Source organism: Equus przewalskii, chromosome 7, assembly GCF_037783145.1.
Source record: "Equus przewalskii isolate Varuska chromosome 7, EquPr2, whole genome shotgun sequence".
In the NCBI taxonomy this organism is placed as follows: domain Eukaryota; kingdom Metazoa; phylum Chordata; class Mammalia; order Perissodactyla; family Equidae; genus Equus; species Equus przewalskii.
Genome location: NC_091837.1, coordinates 40,988,056 through 41,004,881, shown reverse-complemented (window position 1 = coordinate 41,004,881; position 16,826 = coordinate 40,988,056). Strand labels below are relative to the sequence as shown.

The window sequence follows — 16,826 nt, the reverse complement described above, 5'->3', positions numbered from 1 at the left end:
ACCAGCCCAGCAAGTCAAAAGGGAAAAGATCTTTTCTCCAAGGAAAAAGATGTGCAAGCGCACGGATGGCCTGAAGCCTCACCTCTGGGGTTAGCTCCTGAGATAACGCCAGCTCCTTCTGACGTCAGAATCTCCCTGAGGTGCTGGAGGGGCTGGCTGAGCTGGACCTCCTTTCCAATGTTTGGTTGGTTAGAGATACATACAATGTTTCAATGTTTACAGAACAGTATTCAGAACATAGCCTCCAGTATAACTAATGTGTAGAAGTGGCAACAGAGATGAGTCCAAATATTAGAAAGGCAATGCACAAATCAGTCTCATTACGTTAAGGGCACAGAGATGTTGCCCGTCATTGCCTTCTGCGCTGAGGGTGAGCCCATTCTGTGCTCCCAGGAGCCTCGACCAACAGGTGATAACACTCAACCCAGGGGATGGTGTCGCAGGTGAGGGGGTGGAGCGCAAACCCATCTTTTCCGTCCCGTTAGGAGGGAGACGCCATGAACAGCTTTTCCCCCAGAGTACCTTACAAATATATTAGTTTTTAAAGGGGGGGTAAATAAGTTTGAGCCTTGGCAAATTTGTTACTATAACCATAGCACAGTCACTGCGAAACCCAAATATCACTGGCTTTCTTATTCTGCTTTGTCTACTCTCTTTTTCCCACGGCTCTTAATTCAGAAGTGCTCAGCCAGGGTCTCACCCTTTGTGGCCCAATGGGATGCATATTTTTGAAGGCTGATACACAGTTTGGAAAGGTACCATCACACATTCGTGTGGAGTTTAAAGAGCTGGCAGCATCAAGCCAGCTGCTAGTACTCTATATTCAAAAGGCAATATTATTTTTTCTAATTTTTTGAATTAAAACTCTTTCATAGGATAGGGTTTGTTCACTGCCTCAGTGGTGTCTGTCGTCTCCTCAGACTCTGGGCTGACACCTTCACTGCTGGACACCTGGGCACACGTTCCCAGCTGGGTGGAGCAGCCTCTAAGAGCTGCCAGATTCACAGAAAGTTCGTCATTCACAGAAAAGGAGTTAAGATGCTCCAGTGTAGCTCCTCTGAGGGGCATAGAACCTCTCAAGTTCTCTCCTGCTAACTCCTCGGTGGGCATTGAATACCAGCAACAGCACCAAAAATGGAGTGATTTCTTATACGAATGTACGTATTTATTCTTAAGGCCAAATGAAAGTCCACTAATCTCTTTTTAGACATTTTGGTAGGATGGCGTTTTTGCATGTGTGTGTGAGAGAGTGACACACAAAGCGACGGAGAGACAGGGACCCACCCCAGAGGAAGCCAGACCTTGTCCTGGCCTAATGGGAAGTCCACAGATGCAGCAAGGATCCCTGAGAAGTCACCAGTCTCTTCCAATCTTTACCATTTCACAGTTACTTCAGAAGTGGCTTTACTAGGAGTATCTCATTTAAGCCCAGAAGGAAGTTAATACACCAAGAGAAGCATTCAAGACCTTGATGCTTTTTGTTTGTAATTTCCTTGTGCTTTTTATGACCCCCAGAGCAGATAAATAAGGAGTGTTCACTAATTAGAGTCAGAAAACTCTCAACCCAAAATGTCTGGAAAGTCCTGCGTTCTGTTAGTTCTAATATGTACACATCAGTCAAGAGGATGTCTAATAGTGCAAGACAATAAAACCCCTTCATGTTTTCTGTTTTCGGGAAATCCTGCATGGTTTGCACTAGGGTCATAAAAAATTACTAATGTGTTTTCTCATGGCGCTGGGCCATAACACAAGGCCCTGTGCAGTGGTACTGTGTGCAGCCTGTAATCACAAACAAATGTATTCCACCAGCAGATGAGATGTTATATGAGAAAGTGTGAGAGGTTAGAGCTTGAGCTGGGGTGTCAGCTATGAAGCAGGTCCCTCCACAGTCAAGACCCCTGAGGCCATGCAAATAAAAATGACAGTGCCTGGGAGGTGGGGGCGTGAGGGATGCCAAGAGGGATGAGGTCACCACAATGAGCATCCAGCTTCCCTCTGAATGGGAAATAAGAAAAGGCTTCAACTCTGGTGCTATCTGGACTAAGAAAGGAGATGGGATTTGTGGGTCAGGTGAGGGGAGAGGTGGGAATTCCCATGAGGCGGAGACAGGTGACATCAGTGGGTATCTCAGAGGGGGAGATAGCCAAACACCAGCAGTCCTGGAGCCAGCCTTGTATCAGCGAGTGAAATGGGTGTCCGCTTCTATCACCACTTACTTGACAGGTCCGATGTCAGGGTTATGTGAGAGGTGGTCAACGTAATGCCGAGGTTTGCCACCCGCTCCAGGTCTGGCTTGGAAGGACGTTCAGGGCTGCTTTCAGAGACCAAGTATCATTGCGATCATTCTGTCCAGATGAAAGGAAATTCTTATAAAGAAGTTGATGTGTTTTGCTTTAGTCTCCAAAGAGGATTTTTGAGCTGTGAACAGGGATATTTCTCCAAGGGAGTTCCTGTGACAAGTAGGAGTCTTTTCCAGAATTCTCTGAGGTGAAAAAAAATTCCATAGGGGCAATACAATCAGATTACTCAGAAACAATGCATCTCCCCAGAAACAGTAGTGTGCCCTGGAAATGCACAAGATAAAAATCGTGGCTCCACCACTCCCTAACTGATTTTGAGCAAGTTATTTATGCTCTCCAAACCTTTGTTCCCTCCTCTGAAAACAGGGAGACAAACATCTGCCTTAACGATTGTTGTAAAAATAAATCTCCCACTTTAGTCACTACCTTTCTGCCAACAACTTCCAGGTCCTTTTTGTCTGGCCCCAATTTCTCTTCTGGGTTTCGTATTCATATACTCTCTCTCATGTCCCACAGGCTCTTCAAAACCAAATGTTCCAAACTGAAATCACCATCTTTGCTACCTCTAACCCCAAAGACCAGTTTTCTACTCAAAGATGCCATCACGTGTCGTCAGAAACCTTGGAAGTCTCTCTAATTTCTTCCTCTCCATCACCACTCTCAGACCAAATATATCACCAAATCTTTTGATTCCAGCTCTTTTGAAACTTTCTGGCTATCTCCATTCCTAGTTTGGGTGGCACCATTTCAAACCCAGATCTTTGCAAGAGTCTCCTGGCTCTAATGTTGGCCCATTCTCCCAACCCATTCTCTATACTCCATCCAGAGATCTTTGGAGAGAGCAGGTCTGTTTGGTTCACTCCCTGCTTAAATGGCTTCCCATTGTCCTCATGGTATTTCTTACCCTGGCTTGCCAAGGTCTGGTCCTTTCTTACCACCCCAGTGTCCTCTTTAGTCTCCACAGTTCCTGACACTATAAGTTTTCTCTAGCCATACTGAATTTTGTTCACTTTCACTCATCTCTGGGCCTTCACAGACGTTGTTCTCTCTGCCTGGAATCCACTTCCCTCCCCCTTATCTGACTAATTGCTACTCATCCTTCAGATTCCCCACTTAGATAACATCTCTCACAGGAGACTTCCTCATGCCCCCAAGGCTAGATAGGTGCCCCTCTCGTGTGCTGCCATATTACCTTGCAATCTCCATAACATAGGGACATACATAGATTTCATCGTACTGGACTTTCCTGTTCCTGTCCATTCTCTCCACTAGATAGTAAACTCTTTGATGACATTGTATCTTCAGAGGTAGATATCAGACCACTCTATATGTACCTGTAAAGGAAGGAAGGGAGAAAGGGAGGGAGGGAAGGAAAATGAGAGGGAGGAAAGGAGGGAGGAAAAAAAGGAAGGAAGGCAGGGAGGGAAGGAATAATATGACATGATAAGCACTGAGCACAGAATCAGTCACATATCAAATGTTAGTCTCCACTCTATATTGATGAACCACATATATTTACTTTTCTTAACCAGGCTCTATAATTATTTTCCCACTCAGCAAAGTGAAGTCTCTTCACATCTAGATATGTTAAAGCTCTATAGTCAGCCAGTGTCCCCAAAACTCCGCAGGCTACATCAGTTTCAGAAGCCTCCAGATTGAAGGTTTCGTTTGTCTGACAAGGTCTTTATTCCCTGTCACTTCTTTTTTTAAATCAATAGACTTTATTTCCTAGAGCAGTGTTGGATTTACAGAAAGATTGAGTGGAAGTATAGAGTTCTCATCTACCCCCTCGCTCACCACCCACACACAGTTTGCCCTGTTGTAAACATCTTGCATTGGTGTGCTACATTTGTTACAATTGATGAACTAATATTGATACATTATTATTAACTCAAGTCCATAGTCTACATTAGGGTGCACTCTTTGTATTGCACAGATTTTGGGGGTTTTGACAAACGTACAATGACATGTATCTACCAGTATGGCATCATACAGAATACTGTCACTGTCCTAAAAATCTCCTGTGTTCTATTTATTTACTGTTCTCTCTTTCCCCCTGCCCCTCCTCCAAACCCCTGGCAACCATTGATCTTTTTATTGTCTCCATAGTTTTGCCTTTTCCAGAATGTCATACTGTTGGAATCATACAGCATGTAGCCTTTTCAGATTGGCTTCTTTCACTTATAATTAGCATTTAAGTTTCCTCTATGTCTTTTCATGGTGATAGCTCTTCGTGGTGATAGCTCATTTCTTTTTATGACTGGATAATATTCTATTGTATGGATCTACCACAATTTCTTTGTCCATTCACTTACTAAAGGGCATACTGGCTGCTTCCACTTTTTGGCAATTGTGAATAAACATTTACATGAAGGTTTCTGTGTAGACATAAGTTTTCAACTTACTTGGGTAAATCCCAAGGAGCACAATTGCTGGATCACATGGTAGACTAACTAGCTTTGTAAAAAACTGCCAAACTGTCTTCTAAGGTGGTGGTACTATTTTTTATTCTCACCAACAATGAATGAGAGTTCCTGTTGTTCCATATGCTTGTCATCATTTGGTGTCGTCGGTGTTCTGAATTTTCACCACTCTATAGATATGTAGTGGGGTCTCACTGTTGCTTCAATTTGCAGTTCTCTAGACTTGTTTGTTGAGCATCTTTCATATGCTTACTTGCCATCTGTCTATCATCTTTGGTGAGCTTCAGGTTTTGGCCCACTTTTTAATTGGGTTGTTTGTTTTCTTATCATTGAGTTTTAAGAGTTCTTTGTATATTTTGGCTACAAATCCTTTATCGGACATGTGTTTCGCAAATATTTTCTCCCAGGCTGTCATCTGTCTTTCATTCTCTTAATCCCCTTCACTTTTGAATGATAGTTTTGTAGAATATAGAACTCCACGTTGGTAGGTTTTTCTTTCAACGTTTTCAATATTTCACTCTGTAGGTAAGGTGCTTTATTTCTCTAGCTCCTTTTAGCATTTTATCTGTGTCTTTGATCTTCTGTAATTTGACTATCACATGCCAAGGTGTACACTTTTTGATATTTATCTTAACTTGGTGCTCTCTGAGCTTCCCGAATCTGTGGTTGGTGTCTGTTCTTGGCCATTATTACTTCAAATATTTTACCTACTCCATTCTCCCTTTCTTCTCCTTCTGGTGTTCCAATTATGCTTGTGTTCCATCTTTTGAGATTGTCCCACAGTTCTTGGATGTTCTGTTCTTTCATTTTGTTTCCATTTTTTCCCTCTTTGCATGTCAGGTTGTGAAGTTTCAATTGACATATCTTAAAGTTCTCTGGTTCTTTCCTCATTCACGTCCAGTCTGCTGATGACTCTATTGAACTAGAGCTTCATTTCTATTAAAACTTTTTTTGCATCTAGTCTTTCTTTTCTCTCTTCCTTAGAGTTTCCATCTCTTTGCTTACTTTACCCACTTGTTTTGCATGTTGTCTATTTTTTTCCATTGCAGCCCTATATATGTTAAACATAGTTATTTTAAATTCTCTGTCTCATAATTCCAGTATCTGTGTCATAACTAAGTCTGGTTCTGATGCTTGCTTTGTTTGTTCACACTGTGTTTTCTCTTGCCTTGTAATATTTTGTTGAAAGCCTGACATGATGTAATCGGCAGTCGGCCTTTAGTGTGAGGTTTTATGATAATCTGGCTAGCAGTTGGGTTTTGCTTAACGTTTGCTGTAGCTGTAGGTGCCAGAAGATTCAAATTCCTCTTCCATCCTTGTTTTGTCTCCTCTGTTAATGTTGGGCTTCCCTAAGCACTCCTCCTTAGAGAGAGTCTGTGTCTTGCAGCTCTCTCAGCTGTAGGCCACTCTCATTAGACTGAAGCCATGTTGGTGGCGGTGGTGGGGGTAAGCAGAGTGTGGGGAGTCAGAGGAAGCATTCTATAATCTTATTAAACCTCAGTCTTTTATAGGAGCTGTTAACATCACAGGTGTTTCTTAGCTATCTCACCTTCCCACTTAGGTGAGACAGGAAGGGCAGAGGGGGTGTGTGTTGTTCGGGGGGAGATGTCTATGAAAATTAAATGTTGGGCAAAATTGTTGGGGCCTTATTTTACATTGACTACACCTATAAGCAGTGATGGGGCCATAAGTGTTGAAAAGAGGGAGAAGGACAAGTCTCTCAGGAGCCCTAACTTTGATGAAAGGCTGAAGATACAAGGATTGTGTCAAACAGAATTCTGGAGCAGAAGCATAGCAACTGGGGTGATCCAAGGTAATGTTAACTGGCTCATGTTTCCTCAGTGGGTTAAGGAAACTGGGAGACAAAACGCAGCTGAAACTAGTAAGGAAGGCTTGGATGCTATAAGGATTGGGATAGAATGAATGAGTCAACTAGACAGAATCTACAAGTAATAAAAATTATGGTCAGGGAGCTAAGCTACATCAAGGAACTGTGAGTGACCATGTGCGTCAACATAACAGAAACTGGCGTGTGTGTGAGTGACCAGGAGAAAGCAGCCCACCAGAGAACATCAAGCTTAGACATTATAGATCTGTGCTGGCTATTTCACCACCGCGGACATTTGACATGAAGAGTGAGAAGGATAGAGGGGAGAACTTTCCCCAACGGCAGAACATACTAGATATTTTAAAAGTTTTTTTGAAGCACTTCATGATCCTAAATTAGCAACTAATATACCCAATTGACACCTTCAGTCCATCTGTGAGCCCCATTCAATTCCTACCCTAACTCAGTACGCTTCATTCTTCCCTTCTGATTAACCCAGACTTGGTGATAATATCACTACTGGCCAGCCCAGTTTGCTCAAGGTCAAAAGAGCAGAAAAACAAACCAAAACAAAACAAAAATCTGGTTCCATGATTTTTCAAATTATTTGTGTTTTACAATTAAAAAATTCTGCTTCAGTCTCACTACTTCATAGTTACCTCTGATATAGAGGCAAACTCTAATATTTTTTCACATTTTAGTAAGGTAGTTTTACTTTTTAAAAACTATGCCAGAGAAACCATATGACTGAGGGAGAACAGAACAGAGTAAATGGGAGGGGACAGCTGTCTCACAATACAAGGACATGATGGATAGATTGTGTATCATACAAGGACGTGATATATACATTATACATTGTGTGAGAGCATGATGTAACATTGTATATCATTCAAGGACATGATATATACATTATACATTGTACATGGGGATGATGTATAAGGCAGTCAAAATAAAATAAAGCAAAACAACACAGCTTCTTGTCTTTTTAGGACGGTGTAAGCAGATACATGGTCTTGGAGACAACTTCCTGAGAGCCTTGAGTTTGAGCTTTACTTGAGATTTGGTTCATCTTAGAGCTGTAGGGTAAGATGTGACCATTCATTCAAAAATATTTATGAAGTGCCTACTATGTGCCACACATTGTTGTAGGCACTAGGCATATAGCCATAAAGAAAATAGACAAAAAATTCCCTGTCCACGTGGAGCCTACATTTTGTGGGTGGGAGAGAGAACACTGATAAAAAACTAAACAGGACATCGAGTCGATGATATGTGTCATGGGAAAAATGAAACAGGAGAGGGGAAGAGGGTGCTGGGATGGAGGTGCGTTTTCAATTTTAAATTGGTTGAGGAGGCCTTCTCTGATTAGGGATGTTTGAGCAAAGACCTGAAGGAGGTGTGGGCGTGAGCCATGGGGCTCCACGGAGGGAGAGCATTGCAGGCAGAGGAAACAGTTAGTATAAAATCCCCAAGTCAGGAGCATTTCTGGAATGTCGGAGAAACAGAAAGCAGGCATGTGGCTGCAGAGGTGTTAGAAGGGGATGAGTAGAAAGAGACGAAATCAGAGAAGTTGTAGAGGACAGGTCATGGAAGGCTTCGTAAGTGATTGTGAAGATTTTGTCTTTTGCTGTGAGTGAGATGGGGGACCACTGGAGAGTTTTAGCACAGAGGTGACAAGAGATGACATTGTTTTAAAGGCTCACTGCTGTGTTATGGGTAGACTTTAGGGGTACCAAGGAGAAAGCTCTGGCTTATCATCCAGGAAGGAATCATGGTGGCTTGGCTAGGGTGGACGTAGTGGAGGTGGGAGAGGGTGTCACATTCTGGATACATTTCAAAGAGCCAACAGGATTTCCTGACAGACAGGGTGTGGAGTATGAGAGGAAAGAGGAGTCAAGATTTTAGTCTGAACATCTGGAAGAAAGAGTTGCCATTACTTGAGGTGGGAAAGACTGGATCGCAGCAGGTGTGGAGGAACTATCATGATCTTGGTTTGGCCTCCAAGGTTAGGAGGTTGGAAAGATAAGGAAGAGCTAGCGAAGGACAGTGGAAAGGAACAGCCAGTGAGGTAGGAGGAAAATGGAGAGAATGTGGTGCTCCGGAGATCAAGTAAAGAAAGTGCTCTAAGGAGGAGGGGTTGATCAACTATGTCAACTGTTCAGATAATTCCAGTAAAATGAGGACTGGGAACAGACCTGTGGATTTAGCCACAGAGGATACGGGTACCCTGACAATTCCAGTCCCCATGATCACATAGAGTAATACTTTAAGCAAGAAAAGAAAAATAAGCTGCATATAATTCCAGGTCGGGAAATGAGGAAATGGGGTCATTGTTAAAAGGTTGAAGCCTGTTTGGCAAGTTCTCTGAACAGTAATGGCATGACTTTGGCTGCATCTCGTCTCCTGGCTCAACCACCGCTTATGAATTATGGTTCAAGTTTGTTAGTGAGTTCAGGGATGGGGTCTATGGCCTCATCATATAACCTTGAACCAGTGCCCAAAATGACTTAGATTTTCTCACTATGAAAACAAATATAACGGTCAGCACTAAACTAAAATATCAAAGCCTGGGAATTGCTGGCCTGAGAGAACAATGCTGGCACTGGATTTTCTGAAAAGGAAAGCCACATTCCACAACTACCTTTAAGTCTGTGAAATGGAAACTTTAAAAAATGGAGAAAAGGAAAACTGTCCATCCAAATGCAAATGGTGGATTAAGTGGCTCCTGCATAATTAGTGAGGTTCTGATAAGAATGGACATACCTCACCAGCATACTCACCTGCTGCCATTTGGAATTCAGCAAGTGTTTTACAGTGAGTCAATCACTGAACTGAATCAGTGAATGGGATTCATCAGTCGCCATTCGGTAGCTCTCCCTGACTCCTCTAACCACATGCTGATCATTACTTCCTGTTTCCTTAGCCCTACCAACTCGACTCTAAGTTCCTTGAGGATATATCATGACATGTATTTCTTTATATTCCTTACCACACTTTGTTTAGTATTAAAGCTATTATTAATGTATTAGTCAGGGTTCTCCAGGGAAACAGAACCAACAGGATATATGTACATACATAAGAGGAGATTTATCAAAGAATTGGTTCACATGATTGTAAGGGCTGAGAAGTCACATGATTTGCCCTCAACAAACTGGAGAACCAGGAAACCCAGTGATGTAACTCAGAGTCCAAAGGCCTGAGAACCTGCGAACGATTGGTGTAAACCCTTTCCTGAGTCTGTAGGCCCAGAACCAGGAGCACGCGTGTCTGAGAGCAGAAAATCGCCGTCTCAGCCCAAGCAAAGAGAGAGAATTTGCCCTTTCCCTGCCTTTTTATTCTGTTCAGGCCGTCAGCTGATTGGATAGTGGCCACCCGCATTTGTGAGGGCAATCTTCTTTACTCAGTCTACAGAAATGCCAATTCTCTTCCAGACACACCCTTGCAGACACACCAGGTAATAATGTTTTACCAGCTATCTGGGCATCCCTCAGCCTAATCAAGTCAACATATAAAATTAACCAGCATAATATATACTAATTAACAGAGTCAAACATTTGTAAAAGAAATTGAACTAACTCAAGTCAAGGGAATAAATTTAATTTAAATCTTCAAGACAAAGAGATAAGAGAAACAATCCAAATAAACCTTACCAAGCTCAGATTATTATGGTTTGTAAGATTAAATAAATTGGAGCCATATTTGTCATACATCCCCCTGCTGTTTTGGTATCTAATACCCTTATCAGCAGGCTTCTAACCAGTGATCACAGACCACTATTTGCTGTTGCCCATCACTGGTTTCTGGTGTCCCCAGGGCTACAACTTTATCCTTCCAAGAGCCCTGTGTCACTTTTGGTTTTTGTGATGTTTTCTGCTAGGGAAGCTTGCCATTTTCCTCGTTGCACATACTTTGGGGTATCCCAATTAAATGACGTGATTATCCCCCACCCCTAAACAGACACACAACCTGACTCTGTATGCACCATCACAGGGATCTGATTTCACTTTCTTGCTTGCTTACCCCTAAATGAGCAAGTTTACATCACTGCTTATATCAGTAACAAAAAACAAACACAAATTTGAGAGGGTTGAGGGTGGTCGATCCTAGTCAAAGATTGTTCAGCTCATGTTACTTATTCACATTCAAGATATGAGTTTATTATACCTGGGGTCTTCAGCATTGGCACTGATAATAAAAAAGTTACTTTGGAAAAGCAAAATGTTGAATGCTAACCTAAGACATAATTTGTGATCTTCTCTCCTCTCCAAATTAGTAAAGCAAACACCATGAGCCTTAAAACAATAGAGATACGTATTCGGAAATAGCACGTTGTTCTTTTCTGTTTTCCTCACTGCTATGCTATTGGTAACATGATACTTGAGGTTGTAGCAGAACTTCCAAAATAAACTTGATCTTTAGAGTTTTACAACAATGACGGGTGAACCTCACAAAGTTCAGAGATTCTGTCCAAATGGAGAATTAATGTTCTTGTGCCAAATTTCTTTACCTCTGAGTTATTGAGGTGAAGTTTTCAAAACAATGGCAAGTTCTTGACTGTTTCATGCTAGCGATAGGAAATTACACAAAAAAAGAACAAGTTTTCTCAAAAGTCATTCATCCATTCAACAACAATTCATTGTTGTTTCTACTGTTTTGCCTGAGCCTAGATTAAAACATTAGAAATGGGGAAATATGGTGTTCAGATTTGCAGAGTGGGATATGAAAGCCCACTCTTTATAGATTTGCATCTCAACACACCCCGTCCTCTTTTGTCCCCCTGTCTTTGTTGGAGGCCATCCTCCAGAGACACTTACTCCTAGGTTGTCAGCTATGCTCAACAATGAGAAGGGCGGATTTCCCAGCCACGGCTTATCAAGTAACAAGAAGGAATTTCCTATTCTTATCCTTTGCAATTATAGAAAAAACAAAAAAACAGATGTCACTAAATGATGTTTTCGTAATAATGGAATCAAATTCTAAAACAAAATTCAAGAGGCCAAGCATATAAAGGACAGCAAGTACTCTTCTAGATATTGGGATACACTACTGACACCTCAGAGCAATGACAATAACAACTTACATTGTAGGACAATGTGTCCCCCACAATACACTCGCACGTCCACTGCTCACAGAGATGTCAGCTCCGTGAAAAGAATGGAGCGCCGTGAATGCCCACCGCACAGCTCTGAGGCTCAGTCTCCACGACCACACAGGCAGCGAAGTGCAGAGCCAAGGCTCGACTCATGATTTCCAGCTTGGAAATCCATGTCACTGCACTGTCTCTGGGGTGAAATCTTCAGTTATGTAGATAGCTTCTTTCTAGTTTACTAAATAGTTTGAAAGTTATTTTTGAATTGTAAAAGAATAATTTGTGCCTAGCTTAAATCCTGACACCTCCACATATCAGTGGTGCAATGACATCATCTCTAAGTATCAGTCTCCTTGGCTATAAAACGGGAGTAATAATAGCAGCTTTTTAGGGTCCTTATAAGAATTAAATAGAATAATTCATGCAAAGTGTAGAGCCTAATAAGTGCTCAACAGAATATGGTTTTAATTATTGATAGCAAAAATAAAATATGTCCATTGTAGAAAAATGCATCCAAGTATAAAACAGAAAATAACAAATCATCCATAAATCTACCATCCCGATATAACCACCAAAACATTGTGACATATTTCCTGGTTTTCCAGCTAATGCTACATAATGAATTTCTTTGTTATGAAAATTTTCATCCTGGCATCTCAATCCTAAATATTTTAATATGTATCTCCTATAAATAAGGACATTCTCCCACGTAATCATAACACCATTCTCACAGCAAAATATTAATGATTATTTCCTAATGTCATTTAATATCCAGTTCATATTCAAACTTCCTTCATTATTCCCCAAATGACTTTTTGATGGTTTTTTCCCAAACCAATTCATGCATTGTGTTTGGTTACGTGTCTTTTATTTTACAACAATCTCCTCGCCAAGTTTAAACTACTCGAAACACAGTCTTTCAAGGTGCGTCCGCTCGCTCTCGTGGAGGCAGCGACAGAACCACCCCCAGCCGTAGACATTCAAATTGTTTCTTTGTTTTCCTATTACAAATCATGCTAAGGTGAGCATCTTAGTTCACTAACTATTTTCACCTTTTCTGATTACTTCCAAATATTTGCTTTTCCTCAAAGACGTGGTCCTCTGCCTTGGGCGAGCTTCCCCGTTGTGCTTCCACAGCGCCTCCTTCCTTTCGATTAGTTAATTATCTGGCTCCTCCCACAGAAGAACAAGGAATCTCTACTTGAAAAGGCCACAATTTTTCTCTGAAACTGGGAGCTCAGTGAAGCGGATTGATTGTTGTTTGTATTGTGCTAATTTTCATAAACTTTTAACATAAAACTTCTGGCTCTTTAATTTTTGCCAACATGATACACATTAAATATTACCATATGTACATTAAATATTGTCAGTACTTTGAAGCCAATGAAAATTTATTTATAAAGGAATCCTTTGAAAACTCTTATTTTAAAATAAAATAACCCACACAATCAATATTATGTGAGTGGGTAAGCGTGACAAATCTGTACGATAGGACAATCTGTAGACATTAAAAATAGTATCCCTGAAGACTTTGTAATAGCATGGGGAAAATGTTTGTTAAATAGTGTGATAAAACAATTGTTAGAAATTCTGAATGCTCAATATAGGACAAAAAGACTAATAAGGTGATCAAAATTGCTTTTCTTAAATATTTTCTTTCTTCCTATCTAAAGCACAACAATGAAAGAAGGAGTTCTGGAAATACATTATTTAAGCACGCATAGTTTCTCTTTACCAAACTATAAAAGAGTTTTCACTCATGGTTATTTCTAAACTTTTCAATCTGATTTTTGTAGCAGAAATTTAATGTTAATATTACTTCAGTATATAAAGAATCTAGCAAAAATCAACCAACCAATTAATAAATCTTTTTAAATTCTCCATTTCCTTCTGAAGATTTTCAGCCATGTTCTTTACAACAGCATTTATAGTTATTCCATTTTTTATTGATAGGCCCCTTAACAATTCTGTTTAATCTGATGAAATGTGCATCAGTAGGCAAGTACACCATAAATGCCAGGTTACTTCACTGTGTTCATCTTAAGCAGTAATTAAAGAGCATTTACTAAGCATTGCTTGAACCCAACATTACACTTGGTGTCGTATAAAGCAGCTTGCACTGTAGACTTTGGCCCTGAGCTCTAGAACCTTACAGCTAACGACCTGTGATCAACAGACTCATCTTTCGTTGAACCACATGACAAACCTCCTGGATGGAAAGCCAAAGGAATTTACAGCTTTCCAGGGGAACATGATATTTGCTTTGACAGTTTCACATAACTTTATCCTGAAGCCAGACGAAGAGCTGAAGTTTCATCTTCACTTGCCTTTCCTGGGATCAAGGCCTTTGATGGAAGGAGATCACTGGGAATCCATCCCTAGGCCTGGAGGTGTTAGAGGCAGAAACCAGACATACAAACCCTGCTCTCTTTGGGCCTCTGGGAAAATACCTAGAGATTACTACCCCGATCTACTCGTCTCATGTTGCCCGTTGGCTCCAACGTCAGCACAAGTGCTGACTCCTAGCACCGCGTGGGTCTGGGAGGCGGGAGAGGAGAGCGGATAGGAGGGCAAGAGGCGTGGAGAAGAACCAGCTAGTGACACCTACCCAGAGCACTGGCAGATCTCATTAGGCTCTGTGCTCATTTTTGAAATATTCCACCACTGCTTCTGCCTGGCACCCAAACCCCTACCATTTTAAAGTTAACTTTTAACCTTCCATTCTTCCCCCCAATCCTGCAAGGTAGGATCTTTGCTTCTCTCACAGTTCCAACATCAACAATCCTTTTGAGCAAAACTTTTTACAAGCAATAGACAGTCCTAGTGCCAACATATCTTAGCCAGTTTCTGCAGTCAAAGTGAAACAAAGAAAGGAAACTTTATGAAAACTACTGCTACGGGATGAAAAGAGACACAATAAATAATAGCGAGTGTGCACATTTAATGACCTGAACACTTAGCATCCCAAAAGATTTCTTTAGGTGTCATACATAGATTTTTGAGAGGGAGGATGCATTTTCTAATTAGGAACCCACAGCTGCGGGACTTTCTGAAACTGACATAGTCAAATATAACAGTGAGATTGCCATAAAGCAAAATGGGAAGAAATATCTAGCTGTGCATCTAAAATACGCTCTCAGAGTGGAAACATGACTTGTAGGACATACACGAATACGAAGCAACCATGCATAGGCAACATGGCCATGTGTTGGAGCTCTTCCATCAGGGAACACGGTGGTGTTCAAAGTGGTTCAAAGTGGTTGGAATGGGGGAGGGGGAAGGAGCGGAGTGGTGAAGGTGGTTGTTGTGAAAGACAAGACAAAGAGGTAAGCAAGACAAGTTCATGAAAAGCCTCATAGGTCCTTCTGAAGAGTTGTAAGTCATTTCAGTGTTTACTCAGAGTCGTTGCATGATCTGATTCATGCTTCAGGAAAATGACTCTTATTGAGGCATGGAGAACGGATTGAAGGCAGCCAAAAGTAGAGGTAGAAAGGCCAGCAGCAATATCCAAGTGAAGGATGACAGTGGCCTAGATTGGGATAGTGGCCATAGAGGTTGAGAGACATACATGGGTTTGGGAGGTATTTAGGAGGTAGAATTGATAGGTCTTAGTGGTTGACAGAGGAATGGAGGTGAGGGGAACAATGAAAGAAAGAGAAGAGCCTAGAATGACTGCCAGATTCTGGCTGAGGCATCTGGCACGAATGGATGGTGGCACCAAGTCAATGAATGGGCCCAGGAGATGCACATTAAGGGTGATAATAATCAATTCAGGTTTTGGTGGGTTGAGTTAAAAACATGTTTGGAAAAACTCAGCAAAGATCTTTACTAGGCAGTTTGATATATAGCTCTGAAGATCTGCGTTCTACTTACAGAGTTGGGAGTGATCAGCGTACAGATTATAAATGAAGCCATAGGTGTATTGTGGGGATTGTCTAGTAAGAAGAGAGCGGGGGCACGTGTGTATTTGGATACTCTGTTCACTCTTGGCGGCTTAGTGTAAATTCATATGACAATCCTTCCCTAAGAGCAAGTTCTGGAGCAAGACAGCATGTCGCACTGGTCTTAAGGGGGTGGGTAGGAATTACCAAATGGGAAGGAAGAGAAATCATCCTAAGAGTGGCCTTCATTACTGAGCACTTTCTATGTGTTGACCCTGTGCTGAGCGCTTTATATACATTGCTCTTTTGAATTTCATTTAATTCTTACAAAAATCCTACATAAGGGAGATATTATTATCCCCATTTTCAAATAACAAGAGCAAAACTTGGAAAGGTTAAGTAACTCTGTATCTGTGCTGCCCGATATGGTAGCCGCTAGCTGCATGGGCTATTACGAACTGGAAATGTACCACTGAGATACTTAGTTTTTAATTTAATTTAATTTAATTTAATTTTCATGTAATTTTCATTAATTTTAATTTAAAAACTAATACTGAATTCAGTTATTGGAAAACATTTAAGCATGTTTGGAACAAATGTTTGGGTATCCGAACCAACTTTTCTAGCTGTGAGCTTCACGAAACCTAAATACAGATCAAGTATTTCCAATGGAAAAACGAGTCTCTAAATTGAGATGGGCTGTTAGTGTAAAATACATACCAGATTTCAAAGACAGTGTGACAAAAAGAATATGAAATATCTCACTATAATTTTTATATTGAGTACATGTTGAAATAATATTTTGGATATATTGGGTTAAATAATAATATTAAAATTAATTTCACCTGTTTTATCTTTTTACTTTTTCTTACGTGGCTATTAGAAAATTTTAAATCCCCTAAGCGGCTCACACAAGATTTCCCCCTAAAGCCTGACGCGGGGCGTACATCCAGGAAGCAACGCCCCAACGACTTCATTATTTGAGGGAGCTGGGGCTCCCACAAAGGCGCGGGCGCGCACATGCGCGTTTGCGCGGTCCCGCCGCGGTCGGATCAAATCTCGCCCGGTGCCCAAGACCAGCCGGCTTTTCTGTTTGCCTTTTTGAACTCTGTTTTCTCTGAGCCTTGAGGAGCCGGGGCCTGTGATGTCACTGTATAAACAGAGGGAAGGGTGGGGGCGACAGTTGCGCTGGGGAGCACCAGGCGAGGAGGACGGGAGGGGGGTGGGTACCGGGGCTTTTCAAAGGTGGCCGGGTCTGGAGTGCGTGGGAGCCGCGGGGTACTTTGCAGTGCCGATAAAGAAACA

The 16,826-nt window shown here is 41.4% G+C and overlaps 1 long non-coding RNA gene across 1 annotated transcript in view; it reads right to left on the bottom strand.

Annotated features, from left to right (window-relative positions):
• Positions 1-839: 839 nt before the first annotated feature.
• The window catches only part of LOC139084814 (uncharacterized), a 74,770-nt gene continuing 58,783 nt past the window's right edge, over positions 840-16,826 (bottom strand). Inside the window, exons 2-3 of the long non-coding RNA XR_011542592.1 lie at positions 3,493-3,634; positions 840-2,482 (exon numbers count right to left, since the gene is read on the bottom strand). This is a non-coding gene — a long non-coding RNA (uncharacterized lncRNA). The remainder of the gene's footprint in view (positions 2,483-3,492; positions 3,635-16,826) is intronic.